Raw genomic sequence first — 8,379 nt, forward strand, 5'->3', positions numbered from 1 at the left:
TATTTCCATTTATTATTTTGATAATTATTATTATTATTTTAGCTTTGTCACTGCTCAAAACAGTTCCCAGGAGCAGTTTTGAGTAGTGGTAGGGACTTTTTGGAGCAGTGGCATAGCTAGAATACAAAAAACAAGCCTACTGTTTTTGTAAAAAATTTAATCAATTCTTATTCTTTTCAAAATTTTCCTTTTATACATTTGAAGTTCATTTTTATCAATTCAAAACAGTTCGTCCAGCACTCTGTGTATTTTAGAATAAAAAAGTAATCAATTTTAAAAAACGAATTCTCTATTTTTTTGTGTGTGTTTGGGTCCTGTGTGTTGATACAGTATCTCTAGGTGACTAATGAATGGTCAAATCATAAAGGTGAGGTTGTGCTGAAAAAAATGATACCAGGCACTTATATGATGAACATTTTTGATGTAGTCAGATAAAAGTAAAATGACAATTATAGCAAAACGGCCAAAACAGCCTCAGACCTCAGAGGGTTAAGTGCGATGAGCCCCCCCACCCCCCTGAGTTTTCCCAGTAGACTTCACTCCTCTGAATAAAAATGGTGGACCTGCACAAAAGTTTTGCTCTAGGCTGGGGGTGGAGTCCATGGGTGGATATACCAGGGGAGGGGAGAGGATTTTTTAAACCAGAATCCCACTGTGACGTCACAAGTTGAGCAAATTTGAAATAGAGCATTTTTCTCTGTGTTGTAAGATTCATGCAGACCACAAAGAAAGGACTGGGTGGGTTTATTTCACATTTTGTGGGTCTGTAGACACTCAGGGGCCAGGGAAGGCATATATCCCTATAAATAAACTGGACTTGACTACATTTTTCTCTGTTGCTGTTCAAAGGAATACCAGTAGATGGCGCCCTTACCATGAAGGGCCTCCGGTGGCCAACATGTCCATTGTAACCTCCATGAATGCGCAAGAATGGGAACATCCCCGTCATCAGTGTATGTGAGTATATCTGTGAGTGTGTAGGTGTGACATTAAGATTAAGATTGATCCCCGCAAGTGGAAATTTCAGTTTTTACACTCTGTAAGTCATGCAACACACACATAGGCTGAAGTATATACACACATGCACAAACAGGATCCTCTGGACATGCACTAATGGAGAGATGTCAGAGTGACGGAGCTGCCCACAGCGGGCGCTCCTGAGCTGATGGTGGGGAGGGGGTTTGGTGCCTTGCTCAAGGGCACCTCGGCAGTGCTCAGGAGGTGATCTGGCACCTCTCCAGCTACCAGACCAACTTCCATATTTGGTCCGCACCGGGACTTGAACTCAGTCCCTACAGACTGAGCTACTGCCGCCCAAGGCCCATGGTAGGTGCATCTGTGCTTTGAGTTGATATGATATTATAGATGATACTAGAAACGTACAGTATACCTCGGGTCTGCTAATTAACTTTCAGAAGGATGCCGTTCATATTTTATTGAAGATTTAAATTCATAATTTGGCCACTGACATGCTACAAGATAACAAGCTGTAGATAGATAGATACTTTATTGATCCCGAGGGAAATTCAAAGCATCCAGTAGCAGGTTACGAAGACATACATGACATGAAACATTTGTTACAAATTAACCACAAAACCGACACCCCCCCCCCCCCCCCCCCCCCATACATATATATTAACCTGAAAAAAGACTTAAAGAATACCCCTAGATGAAACAAACTTAAACTGTGCAATTAAAAATAGACTTATAACAAGAAATGTACATAACCTGTGCAGGGATAAAAATATATGTGTAATTTAAAGCAAGAACCTACAAACAGTTGAGGAAAAAATCTGTAATTAGACCTGAATATAAAAAAATAAAAAAGTGTTGACCTTTTGAAGTTGTTTATATATGTACAGCAATGTTTAAAAAGCAGATCGTGCAGAGTTACCAAAAACAGACATTAAATAACAGGCAGTGCAAACATTAAATTACAGATGCTATTTAAATAATTGAGGTGATCATTAAAGTGTCCAACTAGAGGCTGACTCTTGGGACAGCTGTGCAGATGGGAAATGGAAAAAAAGGAAGATTTAGTCCAAGTGTGTGCTTTCCCCCTGCCATAACCGCGAGGTGTTGTACAGACGTATGGCCAGGGGGACAAAAGAGTTCTTAAGTCTGTCTGTGGAACAGGATTGTGACAGCAGTCTGCCACTGAACACACTCCTCTGCCTGCTGAAGGTGCTGAAGGTGCTGAAGGTGCTGTGCAGAGGGTGGTGGGTGTTGTCCATGATGGAGAGCATTCTGTTCAGGGTCCTTCTCTCTGCCACTGTCACTAGAGAGTCCAGCTCTGCGCCCACCACAGAGCCAGCCTGTATTTTACACCTAAAGTTTTTCTCAGCAGTAATATTTCATATAACATATAAGATCAGGGTTAATTAAATCAACACAATCCAAAAGAAGTTTAAGAAAATCTGAACATACAGAACACAAGAATTTGGAGGGGGATTGTTATATTAGGCTGTATTAGTTTAACTGTAGCTTAATCAACTACTAAATCAACTCGCAAGTGCCTTTGTCATGTAAACTGTTCATCTCCTCTTTTTATCATTTGGTTACATTTTCAAAACATCAACATACCATTGTCATCAGATGATGTAAATTTGTAAGTCGTTCCAGGATCATATTATTGGAGAAAAGTCATCCTAGTAAGGCCTCTTGGGAGCAGAGAGGAACAGGGGACTGGAGCTTATCCACTGTGTCTGTAGCTGGAGGCAGTCTGATGAGTGAGTTCATCCTCTGTACACAGTCTGAAATGCTTGACTTGTGTGCTGCTTGAGTTAGACTTTATTCAGGTCACAACGACACTAAAGCTGTTAGAGAAAGCAACTAAGATCAGATAAACCTTAATGATCCTCAAAGGAGGAAATGTTCTTGTAACAGCCGCTCAACAGTAATGTTAAAGGAAAGAGAAATGAAGACGTATGAATATTTGGAATAATACTTGTTGAAAAACTATGAACACGAAACATACTTTTTGCTTATTTAGATAGGACTAGGATGGTTATTGCACAGAAAATGGAACAGCTTGAGGACTTCACCACCACGAGAAGCCCATGCAGCTAGGCAGAGCTCACATAACCCCTGAGGAGCATCTTCGATGCAGAAGGCCGGGTGAGTGCCTTTATTGTGGCATACTAGGACACTTTCTCTCCACCTGTCCCATTCAGCCAAAAGACAGGGCCCACCAGGAAGTGTGGGGGTACTGGTGGGTCAGCACAAGTCCTCCCCTGGAGGAAACTCACGACCAGCAGGTCGCTACAGGCTGGAATTAAAGTGGAACTTTTGGAGAAACCCTTGACAGCCTTAGCAGTGGATGGCAGACTACTAGCTAAGGTAACCCATTGCACTGAACCATTAACACTGATTCTGGTAACCACCGTGAAACTATCACATTAAATGTCATAACGGCCCCATCAACACCTCTGCTTCTGGCTCACCCGTGGCTGTCCAAACACAACCCTCAGATAGACTGGTGGTCAGGAAGAATAATGAGCTGGAGCACCCTCTGTCATTCTGTGTCTGCAATCCGCTTTATCTCCTCCAGGAAATGTCCCAACCTTCTCAGCCACTCAACCGGAACAACCAAATCTGTCAACCATCCCTGAGGATTATCACGATCTTGGTGAAGTTTTTAACAAGAGTAAGGCTTTCTCACTGCCCCCACACAGGCCATATGACTGCGCAACCTCTGCCTTCCAGCTGCCTATACAACTTGTCTAAGCCTGAAAGAGAGGCCGTGGAGAAGAACAGCAGGGAGTCCCTTGCTGCAAGTATTATCAGGCCTTCCTCTTCCCCAGTGGGAGCAGGTTGTTTTTGTTTGTTTCAAAGAAGGACTCCTCTCTCTGAATCCTGCATAGATTTTAGAGGATTAAACAACATTACTGTTAAGAATAAGTACCCTCTGCCTCTCAATGATTCTGCTTCCTGCAGCGTGTCTACGTGTTGAGCGACTAGAGGAGACCCTGCGAGGGAAGCAGCAGGCGTGAGCAGTCGCAGATGATCGGGACAATTTGCTCACTGTTTTATTTTGTTGGAACTGACTGACTTTTAGGCTCATACGTTTGCTGGACATTTAGCTCTCCCTTGATTTATCTGATTTGTATTCCTCTCTTTTAGCCCACTTTTAGCATAGGCGATTTAGGACAATTTTATTCTTTTATTTATTTTGAAGTAGGTTGTCTGGTTTACCCATAGACTGTACGGTTTACCATGGATGTATAAAAGCGCGTAACTGATTATAGAGACAATAGGACACTAATTTAGCATTGTCTAACTTAAGAAAACATCACCTTTACTTGATCATTTAATAGATCTACTTTGATTCATAATGTTAGTTTAAGTAGATCGTTGTAAGTTAAAATGCCGGGAATGCTAATTCCGTTAGCTCGTTCATTCATTCATTAGATGCTTAGCAGAACGCTGATTAGTGATGTGTAGTTCGTGAACGATTCGTTCAAAACGAACGAATCATCTGGGTGAACGAACTGAACTGAATCACTTACTGAAAAGAGTCGTTCATTTCTCAACTTCAGTTGCGCTCTCCTCTCTCCCGTCTCGTGTCTCTCTCTCTAGACCAGGCATGGGAAAACTACGGCCCGCATATGGCCGTATATGGCCCGTTGGGCTTTTTAATCCGGCCCGCCGAACTTGTCCAAATTATATTATTATTAAATAAAATTGTATTATAATTAAACCTCGTTCGTTTTCCCCTGTAATGCCCGCGTTTCCCCAAAGCGTTTCCCCAAAGCACTTCAGAGTGTGGTGTATTATTCCCTTCTTCACTTTTTCGCTTTGCCCTATGAACCCGTACGAGCCCTTCTGTAAAAATGATCAAAGAAAAGAAAAGTGGACAGTGAATGCCGAGTGTTTAATACGGAGTAGACAACAAAATATTTTTTCACTGAAGTCCGATCAAAGGCTGTATGCCTGATATGCCAAGAAACTGTCGCAGTTTTCAAAGAGTACAGTATCAGCCGTCACTTTGCAACGAAGCATGCTAACTATGCTAGCAAGCAGTCCACGCAAGAACGGGCGGCTGCGGCTCAGAGGTTGAAGGCTAATTTACAGACTCAGCAACATTTTTTTCACCAACAAACTGCGATTCAAGAGTCAACTACCAAGGCAAGTTTTTTGCTGGCATTCAAATTAGCAAAGGCTAGCAAGCCTTTCTCCGAAGGCGAGTTTTTAAAAGAATGCATGGTAGAGACAGCAGGTCTCTTGTGTCCGGAGAGCCAAGGCCAGTTTGAAAAAATCAGTTTATCACGCAGGACTGTGACTCGCCGTGTGGAACTGATTGATGAAGATATAGCCAGCGAATTAAACAAAAAGGCTGAGTCCTTTAAGTTATATTCACTAGAGCTGGATGAATTAATGACGTGAAAGACACTGCTCAGCTCCTCATTTTTATCCGAGGGATTAATGACAGTTTTGAGATAACAGAGGAGTTTTTGACCATGGAGTCCCTGAAAGGAAAAACGCGAGGAGAGGACTTGTATAACCAGGTGTCTGCTGTCATCGAGAGAATGAAGCTACCTTGGAGTAAACTTGCCAATGTCACAACGGATGGATCGCCAAATTTAACTGGAAAACATGTTGGGCTGCTGAAAAGAATCCAGGATAAAGTGAAAGAGGAAAACCCTGACCAGGATGTTATTTTCCTTCACTGCATCATCCATCAGGAATCTCTGTGTAAGTCTGTATTGCAGCTTAATCATGTCGTGAATCCAGTTGTAAAACTTGTTAACTTTATACGAGCAAGGGGACTTCAGCATCGTCAGTTTATTATGTTCCTGGAGGAAACTGATGCGGATCATCAGGACTTACTGTACCACTCTCGTGTCCGCTGGTTAAGTTTGGGCAAAGTGTTTCAACGAGTGTGGGAGCTGAAAGAGGAGATCAGCGCATTTTTGGAGTTAATGGGGAAATCCGACGAATTTCCTGAGCTAAGCGACAAGAACTGGCTTTGTGACTTTGCATTTGCTGTGGACATATTTTCACACATGAATGAGTGTAATTAAATTAATGCATTTGGAAATCAATTTGTACAATGAGCCTTGCATATTCATGCTTTGCTACCTGTTAAAGGCCAAATCCTTTCATGTAATGGCTTTTACATGTCATTTATATTAGTTCACACAAACACTCCATCCATCTGTTCCTGGCCCGGCCCCTCTGTCAAATTTTAGAACCCATTGTGGCCCGCGAGTCAAAAAGTTTGCCCACCCCTGGTCTAGACCGTAAGAGTCGCTCAAAGCCCGCCCTCCCTCCTCTCCTCAGTCAGTACAGTGTGTGTGTGTGTGTGTGTGTGTGTGTGTGTGTGTGTGTGTGTGTGTGTGTGTGTGTGTGTGTGTGTGTGTGTGACTGAGGCTGGTGACTCGCAGTCTCGCTCGTTCAGTCAGTGTTTCGTTCACTGAACGTGCTGAGAGGAAGAGAGTGACTCGGAGGCGGAGCTCTCGTTCAGTTCGTTCAGCAAGTATGTCTTTCCATAGACATACTTGCAATTTATATGGTCAACATTATTATTATTTTGTATTAGATACAGTGATAATATTATATATTCATCCAAGGGGATTCAACTTTCCAATTAATTAATCTTGATTTTTTTTCAAGGTGTCAAGTTAATCCATGATTTTTCTCCTCTCTTACATCCCATCTTAATCTTTTCTAAAGCTCCTGTGAGGACTTTCAGGCTGGTTATGAAACAGGCTGAAATTATTACTAATGCATCAAATCTTTATAACAAAAAAAGCATACCTGCACATCAGTGACAAGACTGATTATTTTTATAATTTTGTATTTTTTATATTGTTTATCATGTTATAATGAGGTATAATGCCATAATGACTCAGTTTAGTTGTGGTTAAGTCTTAAACTGCTGTTCGTTTAGCGACATATAGCGACTGTTAACAGGACTGCTTGGACGGTCGACGCATAAAGATCAAGATAAAGATAAACTTTATTGATCCCCCGTGGTGGAAATTTGTGCATTACAGCAGCTCCAGAAAACAGGGGACGGGAATATAATTATTAAAAATAAAAATAGAAGTTAAAATCAAATCAAACATATTTACATCAGTTAAATAAAATACTACAATAATGTAAAATGACACAGTAACTACACAGGAAAGGGTTTTGTTCTTAAAAAAACAAACAGTGTGTAGCATGAGGTGGTGATGCTGTTAAAGAGTCTGATTAAACAGTCTGACTGCAGGTGGGATGAACGACCTGCGGTAGCACTCTGTCTTGCAGGGTGGGTGTCTCAGTCTGCTGCTGAAGGAGCTGCTCAGGGCCCCCACAGTGTCATGCAGGGGGTGAGAGGGGTTGTCCATGATGGATGTCAGCTTCACTAATGTCCTCCTCTCACCCACCTCCTCTACAGAGTCCAGAGGACAGTCCAGGACAGAACTGGCCCTCCTGACCAGTCTGTTCAGTCTCTTCCTGTCTCTCTCTGTGCTCCCTCCTCTCCAGCAGACCACTGCTTTAAAAAGTGCAGACGCCACCACAGTGTCATAAAAAGTCCATAGCAGAGTCCTGCACACTCCAAAGGACCTCAGTCGCCTCAGCAGGTGAAGTCGACATTGGCCCTTCTTGTACAGGACGTCGGTGTTGTGTGACCAGTCCAGTTTGTTGTTGAGGTGAACACCCAGGTATTTGTACGTCTCCACCCTCTCGATGTCCAAGCCCTGGATGTTCACCGGTGCAGTCTGGGGTGACTGTGGAAGTCAATCACCATCTCCTTTGTCTTGCTGGCGTTGAGCTGAAGGTCGTTGAGCTCACTCCAGTCGACAAAGTCCATGATGACCTGCCTGTACTCCTGTTCGCTCCCCTTAGACACACACCCCACGATGGCCATGTCATCGGAGAACTTCTGCAGGTGGCAGCTCCCAGAGTTGTAACAGAAGTCCGAGGTGTACAGGGTGAAGAGAAAAGGGGAGAGAACTGTCCCCTGCGGGACCCCTGTACTGCAGACCACCATGTCAGACTCACAGTCCTGAAGCCTCACGTACTGTGGTCTGTTGGTGAGGTAGTCCGTTGTCCATGCAGCCAGGTGACAGTCCACTCCCGCCCTCTCTAGCTTCCCCCTGAGCAGTGCAGGCTGGATGGTGTTGAAGGCACTGGAGAAGTCAAAGAACATGACCCTCACAGTGCTGCCGGTGTTCTCCAGGTGAGTCCAGGATCTCTGCAGCAGGTAGATGACGGCGTCATCCACCCCGATGTTCGGCTGGTAGGCGAACTGCAGAGGATCCAGATTTGAAGTCACCAGGGGGCCGAGGTTGTTGAGGACGATCCTCTCCATGCGCACTAAATAAGATTAGTGACAATATAGTTGACTTTTAAAAGACAGCAGGATTGTTACAATATTTTGTTCAATAA

Source organism: Labrus mixtus, chromosome 7 (assembly GCF_963584025.1).
Source record: "Labrus mixtus chromosome 7, fLabMix1.1, whole genome shotgun sequence".
NCBI classification, from domain to species: domain Eukaryota; kingdom Metazoa; phylum Chordata; class Actinopteri; order Labriformes; family Labridae; genus Labrus; species Labrus mixtus.